This window comes from Onychostoma macrolepis, chromosome 09 (assembly GCF_012432095.1).
Source record: "Onychostoma macrolepis isolate SWU-2019 chromosome 09, ASM1243209v1, whole genome shotgun sequence".
NCBI lineage: Eukaryota > Metazoa > Chordata > Actinopteri > Cypriniformes > Cyprinidae > Onychostoma > Onychostoma macrolepis.
The window spans coordinates 4091013-4103160 of record NC_081163.1 but is presented as its reverse complement, the minus strand read 5'-3'; the positions used below and the strand labels follow the sequence as shown (position 1 = coordinate 4103160).

Here is a 12148-nt window from a genome sequence, read left to right as displayed (position 1 = left end):
ATAGCTGTGTCAGCTTTCTGAATCTGTCCATTTTTGGATGTAGTTTCTAATCCAGTACGAAAACAAGGGAAAGGCATGGCAAAGGGCAACGTAGACATTTTTAACAACACTTATATTTAGAGAAGGAATGTACTTGATATACATTGACAGACTCTGATTTGTCAGCTTGACAGAATTGTGCCTGAAATACTTTTAAAAACATAATACTGTAGTTTAATTGTTATGGTTTTACGCGGGCCAGATGGATGGGTGGATGGATGGATGGATGGATGGATGGATGGATGGATGGGTGGATGGGTGGATGGATGGGTGGATGGATGGATGAACGGATGAATGAATGGACAGATAAATGGATGAACGGATGGATGCATGAATGGACGGATGGATGGATGATTGGGTGAATGAATGGACGGAATGATGGATAGATGGATGGATGGACAGATGGATTGATGGATAGACGAATGGAAAAATGGATAAGTTGACGGATGGATGCATCGATCGACAGACGAAAGGATAGATGGATGGATCATTTGGATGAAGTACTATGCTGAGTTTGGTTGATGTAGCTTCAAAACTTTTGTATTAATTACAATCATAATATTTCAATAAAAGTCAATGGGATTTTAGAGATATCTGGTCATTTACTAGAGAAAAACCCATATGTCTGATCAATTAGAAAATATACAGAGTAAGATCAGGCTGAAGATCGATGCCAAATTTGGTACATGTAGCTTAAAAGATCTAAAACGAGTTACATTTAAACTTTAGTATTTTTGGTTTTACTGGCGACATATGAACAATGAATATTGTGCCTTCTTTTTGCCTTTTGTTTTATGAATACTATGAATTCGTACCACTCTTTTCAGTTATTTTTTTTTGCCTACTATGTAGTAGGGAAGTGTTCGGATACAACCTTAGAGTTAGCGAGTTTGATTTATTTCAGTGAATCAAAGCGTTTCAGATTGGAAAAGTAGCCTAACATTTAAATTTAGTAAAAAACAGTGTGACATATATATATATTTTAATTGATTTTACTTATGTTTAATTTCTTGCACTAAACATTATGAATCTAAAAGGCTACAAATAAAGCTGTTTGGTTGAAATGATAGTTACTAATTTCAGGGAAAAAATGTGTAAATGTTGAGATATCTCTAATACGTTGTAAGTTGTTATAATGGCTTCTTTCTATTTTAGCACTAACTGTGAAGAGCTTTAATTTTTTGTATGAGATTATTTTGGTGCATTATGTGTAATGAAAGCTGAGAGGCGTATATGAGATGCACCCTCACAGCGAGTTTGCTCCAGAACTTATATGGCCAATGCAATCTGCTTACATTGCTGATTTGGGAAAACCAAGACCCCTGTGGATCTTATTATATGACAAATATATGTTATGAACGGCCATCCGGAACAGCTTTGACCTGCAGCAAAATCTGCAAATTACAGCATATTGAAATGTGCCATCATAATGTGGCTTTGCAGTTTGCCATTATGGGGGCCTTCATTATATTTGAGGCTAGCAGTAATGATCCCTCTCGTATTATATCTGAGGCTAGCAATTAGGGCTGCAGTATATGAGCGAAACGGAGGGAAACCAGAGGGGGATGGGGTGGAAGTGTCACGAAAACTTTTTGCTGTGCTAGTTTCTGCAGTTTGCCGAGGATAGACGATGACCCAGACAGTGTCTGCTGTAAAAGATGGTCCAGGGCTGGGTGGCGACGCTAATTACCATCAGATTTTTGTGCACGTCAGAAAGGCTTGCTCAGGCCGCAGGCTGAAATTACAGACCATCGATCGTAGAGCAGGCCAATATTTAGCAATATTAGTTTGAAGGTGGTCAAATTTGCCAATTTAGCAAAGCCTGTGATTAAAAAAAAAAAAAAATATATATATATATATATATATATATATATATATATATATACATATATATATATATATATACATATATATATATATATATATATATATATATATATATATATATATATATATATATATATATATATATATATATATATATATATATATATATATATATATATATATATATATATATATATATATATATATATATATATATATATATATATATATATATATATATATATATATATACATATATATATATATATATATATATATATATATATATATACATATATATACACACATATATACATATATATATATACATATATATATATATATATATAATCTTTTTTTTCTTTTAAACTTGTATATTATATTCATTCATTACACACAGACTGATATATTTCAAATGTTTATTTCTTTTAATTTTGATGATTATAACTGACAACTAAGGAAAATCCCAAATTCAGTATCTCAGAAAATTAGAATATGATTTTGAACAAACATACAAATGACTAATTATTCTCCATTTCTGTGTTTTCTCGCGGTTGGACAGTACCATTACCGCCGGGCAGGGTGTGGGAGGGACAGCACCGTCCCACAATATTCTTCATTTCTTTATATTTCTGAGTTTGAGGCAGCTTCTATCGCGTTATTTTAACAACAGCTGTCAAGTAAAGGCGTATTATTGTAACATGAGTGAATATATGAATGCACGCAGGTGGATTTCCTTCACTCTCGCATAAACGCTTTCATCTCTATGTTCTTGCTCTAGCATTATCTTATCTCCTGTATTTAATGTTGTAAGATATCGACCAAGCAAGGCATCTCTGATGAAAATTGTAAATAAATTAAGGATTCATTATTTATTAGTTAGTAGCCTATTAGTTATTATTTTAAGTTTTTTTTTTTTTTTTATTTTATTATTTTTATTTAGTCAATTATATATGAAGGGTTCAGATGCAAAAGCCTCTAAGTGCTATCTGAAATTTTCTTCTAAACTGAGAGCATTTTTCTCAGGTACAGCTTCTTTTCATTGTCATTAAAGTGAAATAACTGAACATAAACATAGGAGCCTGAGAGAAATGCTAATTTTAGAAGAAAATTTCAGATAGCACTTAGATGCTTTTGCATCTTCATATATAATTGACTAAATAATAAAAAAAAAATACCTAAAATAATAACTAATACTAACTAATAAAGAATCCTTAATTTATTTACAATATTCATCGGGGATGCCTTGCTTGGTCGATATCTTACAACATTAAATACAGGAGATAAGATAATGCTAGAGCAAGAACATAGAGATGAAAGCGCGTTTTATGCGAGAGTGAAGGAAATCCACCTGCGTACATTCATATATTCGCTCTCATGTTACAATAATACGCTCTTTACTTGACAGCTGTTGTTAAAATAACGCGATAGAAGCTGCCTCAAACTCAGAAATATAAAGAAATGAAGAATATTGTGTCTGAAAGCTGTGCGCGCCGACGGTGCCGTCCCCCCTCCCGCACCCTGCCCGGCGGTAATGGTACTGTCCAACCGCGAGCGCAAAACACAGAAATGGAGAATAATTAGTCATTTGTATGTTTGTTAAAAAATCATATTCGGACGCAGCATTCATCTAGTTCATTTTGATAGTGCAAATTGAACAAAGCACTGCAAAGCCTTACACGGAGTTCATTGTGCGAGAAAGTCAGAGTTGTGAGATATAAACTCGCAATTGCGAGAAAAAAAGTCAGAATTGCGAGATAAAAAGTCGCAATTGCGACTTTATATCTCAGAATTGCGAGTTTATATCTCAGAATTGCGACTTTATATCTCAGAATTGCGAGTTTATATCTCAGAATTCTGAGAAAAAAAGTCAGAATTGCGACTTTATATCTCAGAATTCTGAGAAAAAAAGTCAGAATTGCGAGTTTATATCTCAGAATTGCGAGTTTATATCTCAGAATTGCGACTTTATATCTCAGAATTGCGAGTTTATATCTCAGAATTGCGACTTTATATCTCAGAATTGCGACTTTATATCTCAGAATTCTGAGAAAAAAGTCAGAATTATGAGTTTATATCTCAGAATTGCGAGTTTATATCTCAGAATTCTGAGAAAAAGTCAGAATTGCGACTTTATATCTCAGAATTGCGAGTTTATATCTCAGAATTCTGAGAAAAAAAGTCAGAATTGCGACTTTATATCTCAAAATTCTGAGAAAAAAAGTCAGAATTCTGAGATAAAAAGTCGCAATAACCTTTTTTATTTTTTTATTCAGTGGCGGAAACGGGCTTCCATATATTACTTAGTTAAGACCAATACAAAGAAAGGATTTTTAGAAATCTTGGCCAACTGAAAAGTATGAACATGAAAAGTATGAGCAACTTTTTGATGATATTCTAATTATATGACCAGCACCTGTGTGTGTGTGTAATATATATAAATATATATATATATAAGTATGATGTATGTATTGCTTTATTTATATTAATATAATTAATATAAAATAGGAGAAGAATATATACAGTACATATGTGTGTGTGTGCTATTTACTCTTTGTTTATTTTTGTTATTATTGATTTTGTTGTTATTGTTTTAATTCAGTTTTTTTAACGTAACTCTTTTTGTAATCGTGCAGTTCACAGATATTGCAGATTATCAGGATGTGTTTTGTTCCCTAGAACATCGTCTAAAGAGCTTGATTGTGCTGAACTCCTCTTTTTGGGGAGTGAAGTGTCCTCTCAAGATACAATTCAGGTCTTGTTACCTGATTCTTTCTTATACACGCCTCAGGCTGCACTTCACTGCATCAGCCGCTGATTGCAATTCTCCAATGCCTGGCCTGTCATTGTTTGAGTGCGCTGATGGGATTATGGGGGATTTGCTTTTGTTTTGGATGATTTAGGGGAGCAGGGAATACTTAAGCTTCAGCTGTGACAGTGAAACGCCTCTTCGGTGACCTCCTGAGCTCTTGTTGGTGTAATTGACCCTTTGCTAAGCACCGCCTTTAAAATCTTACTGAGCAATCGTACCTTGGGAACTGTCACCTTATGTTCTTTTACTACTTGTATTGATTATTTTATTGGTTCATCTTTTCATACAAATTTTTTATTCTTTTTTAAAATGCAAGTCTTTTATATTTAACTCTTTAATAAATGTATCATATTTCATACTCGCATATGTTGCACACAATCTACTACATGCCTTCTGTCATCTGAGTTTCTACTGTTTTAGCAAGTAAAAGGCCTTTTAGTATAATTGTACAATTACACAACTTATGTTTCACGTGACTTTTTGCTGTGAAATCTTTACTGATTATATAAACAAGAATAACTTTTATATGGTTAGTAGTATTTAAAAATGAACACTTGCTGGACTGAAGCAACTTTGGTTTACTTGATTATCAATAAATCAATATGATCATCAGGCTTTTGAGGAACTTTTTCATCTCTATCGTCATTGTAATGCATTGCATTATATGTTTTGATCATAAAACTAAGCATTAATATATCGTCTTATTCAGAAGATATTATTGGGCGATAAAGAGTGGTGATTAATTTTTATATATTTTATGTAAGTGTCTGCTATACTGTTATAAAGATCTCATTGATTTACATTACAAGCATCAGAATTTCATCTTACGTTTTGTCCATTTAAATATCAGTTTCTGCATCAAATTGCTTACATTTTGTTCAGTTTGGGCCTCTGAATATGAGCCTCAAATATGATCTTCATATTCTCACTATATCATACTATATAAGCTGTAAAAGTATCAAATATGATACTCAGAATATATCATCATACATTTTATTTTTCAAGTCTTTAAAGAAATGTTGAGAAATTCCTGCTGTGGTCTCTACACTTTTTGATCATGTTACTGTGTACTTGAATAGTTTCTTTAAAGAAAAATGCTGGATAAAAATTGTGTGCTGTCAAATGATTAATTGCGATTAATCACATCCAAAATAAAAGTTTTTATGTGTATATTTATTATGTATATATAAATACACACACATACAGTATATATTTTTTAAATATTTACATGTATATATTTATATTCATATAATGTATATTATATATAAATATATTTAATACATAAACATAACATATTTTTCTTAAATATATACATGCATGGGTGTGTATTTATATATACATAATAAATATAAACAGTGTACACACATTTACTATGTAAACAAAAACTTTTATTTTGGATGCGATTAATCATTTGACAGCAGATGAAATGTTTTGCAACGTCAAAAGAATAATATCCAAGTATATTTTTCTGAATTCATTCCTATGCGATGTTCTGTAAAGCTTGTCTTAGCAATAGTAATCGAAAGGGTGGGGCTTAGCAAAGGGTCAGTTCCCTGTCCCAGGGTGCTTTGATTGGCAGGTCTTTTTGAGACGTTGCTCCAAGCAGGACAAAAGGAGAATGTTAGTGTGCACAGCTGTTTGTCTGACAGCACGTCTGAGTCACACGGTCAGCATGCAGAAAGCAGTGACATCATTGCCCTGCCCTGCCCCCAGCCCAGATGAATAGATGTGGAGAGCTTGAGTAAAGTGTTGCATCATTGTCCCGGCCGCCCCTTCACCCCACAACGCTAATGACTCCCCTTGTCTGGGTTGGAGTATTGGTTTTTAGAATTTGGAAACACTGAGAGTAATTGTGAGAGATTTTCTTTCTTTCCTTTGTTGCTTGTGAAGCATCAGTCATGTGTGCGATTTCATGGTTATTTGCCATTATTTGGAGTGATTATTTGAATCAATTCTCAGAACTTTGATTCAATGATTTGATGTCGTCCTTTGGAATGTTTATGGAAATCTTACAGTACATGGCATTTTCAAAATACGCCAGACTGTGACAGTAAAATATCATTTATTGTGTTTATGTGTCAAAAACAATGTATTTTAACTTGAATATTTTAGTTCTTGCATTAAACATTTAGAATCTAATTGGCTACCAAAAACTGTTTAAATAAATAGTAGTTACTCATTTTAGAAAAAATAATAATAATCTAAACATTGAAATCTCTTCAGAAGTTCTTTTTTTTTAGCACTAACTGCGAAGAGCTTTTGTTTTTTTGTAATTTTGAAAATTCAACTCTTGATGTTAATGAAAGACTCTTCAAAACGGCTCTAAAAAAAATCACATGTGCTTAATATCTCATAATATAAAAACATAAAATTATATTTATTTTAATATATATTAATAAATAAATATTTATGAAAAAATATAGATGGATTAAAAAACAAAACAAAAAAAAAACCTTATTGAAATTCATCTTTGGCTGCTTTGTTGCATCTCTCTTTTCTTTTTCTTTTTTTGAGCATCTTGCCATTATTATAAGCCATTTTTTAACTTTGCTTGTCAAAGCTGTATCTGAGGGTCTTTCAGACAACACACCAACTAGTCAATTTTGAAAATGTGTTTTTTACACACCCATAATGTCAGTTATCATTGTTTGTCAATTAGGGTTGGGCGATGTCTACAAAATTGGCATCGGATGATGTCTACAGTGAAACATCGCGAAGGACGATGTCATCAGGGGGCGGGGTGTGCCGAAGCGTGAATCTGTATTCAGAAAGACACAGGAAACACACAAGGATTGCTAACAGTTGCCTGTTACATTACAGTACATAAAATTTCACTTACCACATGAACAGAATAAGGGGAGATGACTAAGGACGATGGTGAATGATTTGCAGATCCTCAGCACCACTGCATCTAATCTTGTAAAATGTGTGGTAAGTACTGCCGCTCTGTAGTATAAACGGAGTACGTGTGATTGCAAATCTCAAAAGTGAAAGTGAAACTAAAAAGTGATCATGCATTCAAAAGCAGTTTCAATGCCAGGCATAAAAGCGGCTCCCTGATGCCAGCAGTTATATACAGTATAATTACCCAATGATTTAACTGCAAGAGAAAGTATTGAAATATGTCTTTTCCTCCCATCTCGTATTTATTCCCTTTTGGGGTTCCGTAGTACACGTCATTTTTTTCCCGAACGCGGTATTGGGATGCGGTGGATTGCGGGGGGTATGGGGGGGATCACGATGTCGGCTCAACACGATGTCGTCTATTGGCCCAACCCTATTGTCAATCTTTGTCTTCTTTTATTCCTCCGAAGGGATTTTAGAGGATCAATAAAACCTACAGTAACTGAGACCACCTGAGATTTGGAAGAGATTTGGAATATAGTTTTCATGAAGCAAAGACATGCCAGTTGGTATGTGTGGCTGTCACTGGCATCAAGAGGGCAGCATTTTACTGATATCAAAGTGACAAGGCCTTTGCTTTAAAACAAATGGTTTGTTGCCACTCTGCAAGAAAAGCGTCTCACCACAAACTCGAGCCTTGTCCCATGCTTTTTATATTACCAGCTGAGCCCAGAGGCCCTGGCCATTGGCACGGCTTTGTTTTACGTGGTCTTTAAAAGCTATTTTAGTCGTGAGAAAGCACTTCTGTGCTTGCAGTGTCATGGTACATTTACATGACAAAGGCTCACAGAGTTAGAAGTGCTGTTTCGGAGCCTTCTGGGTCCGTCAGCCTCTCTAACCTCTCCCAGACTCCAGCCCTGATCCGTTTTCACACTTGAGTAGATCCATATGCACTGAAACTGTTTTTATACCCCACAATGAATGAGGGATCTGATAGGTCTTGCACTGCATGACGGTTTTCTCTTTCACACAAAACTTAGAACTTCTTGAAAAGAGCCTGTGAATAGAAAAGCATATACTTAAAGCAAGAGAGGGTGAGTAAATTTCATCATTTACTTTACCCTTTATTCATGTAAGTATGCTTTTCTATTCAGCATTACATTCCTTGTCGTTTCAACCCATGTATTGCTTTTTTGCCTCTGTAAAACACTAAATGAAAGCATGGAGCTCTGAAAATCACATTACTCCGAGTCTTTGGCTCCTTTTGAGTTGGACAATATCACTGAGTTGTTAACTGGAGATTTGCTCCCAACAGATGATTGAATCAGTGAGTTGTTAACTGCTGAAATCAAATTTGCAAATGAATCATTCAGTGCAACATTTGAACCTGTTCAATGAGAAGAATCGTCTCAAAAGAACGAATCATTTATAAATTAAACATTGCTATTGGGTGTCACAGCATGTCAAATAATGGCAAATAATATATTTTATGAAATGTAATGTAAAACAGTAAAATATAAAAATACGTTATCATTGAGATACTATTATAGGCCTAGTTTTTAATATTTTGAATTTTATTTTTTTACGTTTTTGTTAAAGTTTTAGTAATTTGGTGTTTGTTTTTGTGTTTTTATTGTTGGTTTTTTTGTTTTTTTACTGTTGTTTGTATTCATTTTTATTTGTTATAGTATTAATTATTTTAATGCATCAAGTTAAACTAAATAAAAATGAATGAGATGTGTTGCCTGGGCAACTAGCTAAAATAAAATTCTGAATATTAATGTTTAAACTTAATATTTCATTTCAGTTAAAGGTGGGGTATGTATTTTTTCAAAAACACTTTAGAAAACCAAGTCGGGGCCCGAGTACCAAAACAAATTTGTAGCCAATCAGCAATAAGGGGCGTGTCTACTCATGATGCGGGGGAGAGAGTGCTCAGTGCACATGACGGACATTAGCCGAGCCAAGCGACGACAGAATGATAGAGATGGCGGATAAAAAACAAAAGAGGAAAACCTCTACAAAACAAAAGGAGGCTCACACCATGCCTACACCGGACGCAGACAGCTAAAGTCTGTCTACACTGGATCAAAGCGACCGTTGAAAATCATTTGAAATGAACGCAGCAGCAGTTTACTGTCGGTATCCAGTGTAGACAGCATTATTAGTGATTATAATGAGTTCTATAGTATTTTTTGGCTCCGTGCCGCTCGCGTCCGGTGTAGACACGGTGTTACGATAAGGCAAGAAGAAGGACCCGTGTAAATATCGGATCATCTTTCCAGTGCTGGAGAGAACTCAAGGAGCGGGAAGGCCTCCGATCGGATGCCGAGTTTGCTTTGTTTCTTCTTGATCGGTGAGTAACATTGGTTTTGCTTTGTTTCACAGAACTAATCGTTGCCTGGGATGCGTAATGCGTACGTATGTGTGGGGCGGAGCTATCAAAATAGGGGCGTGTTTGTTTTGGTGATTTAAAATATCAACATTGGCTACCAGAAATCGCTTAACCCACCTTTAATGTTAATTTTATTTCAAGTAGTGAAAGTGTTTTTTAATGGCTTATTTTCAGCTTAACGGGACCTGTTATGCCCCTCTCTACAAGATGTAAAAGAAGTCTCTGATGTCCCCAGAGCGTATATGTGAAGTTTTAGCTCAATATACCCCACAGATAAATTTTTATAGCTTGTTAAAATTGCCACTTTTAGGGTATGAGGCCAAACGCGCTGATTTTGAGTATGTTGCTTTAAATGCAAATGAGCTGTTGCTCCTGGAGAAGAGGGCGGAGCTTCAAGAGCTCAAGCTCCAGCATTAGCAGTGCTAGCCTTTGCAAATAAACATTCCACTATTAGTTCAAGCCTGTTATCTTTACAGAAAATGTACTCTGTTTCAAAGTCAGTCATCTGATTGCACTGTGCATAATAAATTTGCGTTTATGAATTACACAGACAGGGAGCACGGCGGGATAAAAATAAGAACATAGCTGGTCTCATGCTATCACAAACTTCATAAGTCCCACTTCTGATTATGAGCTCAACAACTTCAAGCGATCGACTCACATTGCTTTCATATACAACTTTTAACTACCACATTCCCATTTAAGATCATTCTGGTAGCACTTGAAGGCAGCATCAGTGAAAACAGGCAGAGACAATGATAGCTTTAGCAATTAGCCTTACAGAGTGCCAAGAAGCTCTTTCAGAAAGGCAATTTGGAAAACAAACGCATAATACTTACTTTGTCTGGAGCTGACGTTCACGCACAAAGTGTTGGTATTGATTCCTAAACATTTAGGGGACATTACCGATTTTTTTCCAGGATATTTCCTTCGAAAATGAAATTTAACCACAGTGTCCTCGGCTCAGATGGGGGGAGATTATGGCGACTCCTATGTTCATTAGTGCATCCCAAAACACAATGCTTAAAAAGCCTCTTTGGTGCTGACATTGTATATATCTCCAGTAATGGTGGACCGCAGCTTCTCACTCAGAGCTGTGTTTATGCTAATAGGGCAGAGAGCGTCACAAATGGGCGGGACTTTTTCCCTCAGTGACGTGAACAGAGGGAGAATCTGAAACAGCTCTTTTGGAGAGACTCTTCATGATTTATTGGTTTAATAAAAAAAAATAGTTTGTGGTAGGGATGCACCGATACCGATACTGGTATCAGGTATCGGGCCCGGTACTGAGCTCCTGTACTCGTACTCGTACTCATTAAAATGCCCCGATACCAAGCGCCGATACCTCACAGCATGTGATAAGTGTCATATTCCGACAAAGAAACAGGACAACATGCAGCAGAATGGAGTTATTAGAGATTAAGGATGTCTACGAAGCAGATGTATGCAATGAATAATGTTAAACATTCAGTATGAATGCCTTTATAGCTGATGTGCGCGAACTAAAAAGCAAAGCGCTGAGTGGATTGAGCGCGCGGCGGCGCAGATGCGCGAGCTTGTTGAGTGAATATACTTTTCTCACAGACATCACTGGAACGTTTGTAGTTCGGTCAGATATGTCAAAAACAAGTAAGCAAAACAATGCACAAGTTACTTAACGGTAGGGAGGGAGGGAGGGAGGGAGGGAGGCGGCCAGCATTTCTGTGATCTTTGTTGATGTTCGCTCACATAGCATGCATCACTTGGATTAAAACTGAATCGTAAATATAAGACAATTTATAGGGGCATTCACTATAAAATAAATAATTTATTTTCAACCTTAAGCAAACACGACTTTCTGGCGAAAGTGAAACTAGCAGCCTGTGTGAAATGCGCTAGGCTGTACTGTCCCTCTCATTCTGCACCAGTATAAATACGTGCGCGTGTTGTGCATGTTTTGCTTGCTTCATGAGTGTTTCTGCATTAGAAAGAAAAGCAAAGAAAAACGCGACTTCTATTTGATTTATAACGAGTGGTTCCCTGCATTATTACAGCAAAACACGTGATTTTAGCAGCTCTAATGCAACTGAATTAAAGATGATGTACCATAGAGCAAAAAAAAAAATGAACAGTGAGAGTCACAAAAACTTGTAAAATACATTTTAATGTGCATAATTAAGTGTGAAAATAACCAAAGGATATACAGTCAAACCAAAAATTATTCAGAGAACAAATATAATTTTTGATATTTT

The 12148-nt window shown here is 35.2% G+C and overlaps 1 protein-coding gene across 6 annotated transcripts in view; it reads left to right on the top strand.

Moving 5' to 3' along the window:
* Positions 1 to 12148, top strand: part of grb14 (growth factor receptor-bound protein 14) — a 90450-nt gene that overhangs the window by 37036 nt on the left and 41266 nt on the right. The window lies entirely within an intron of this gene.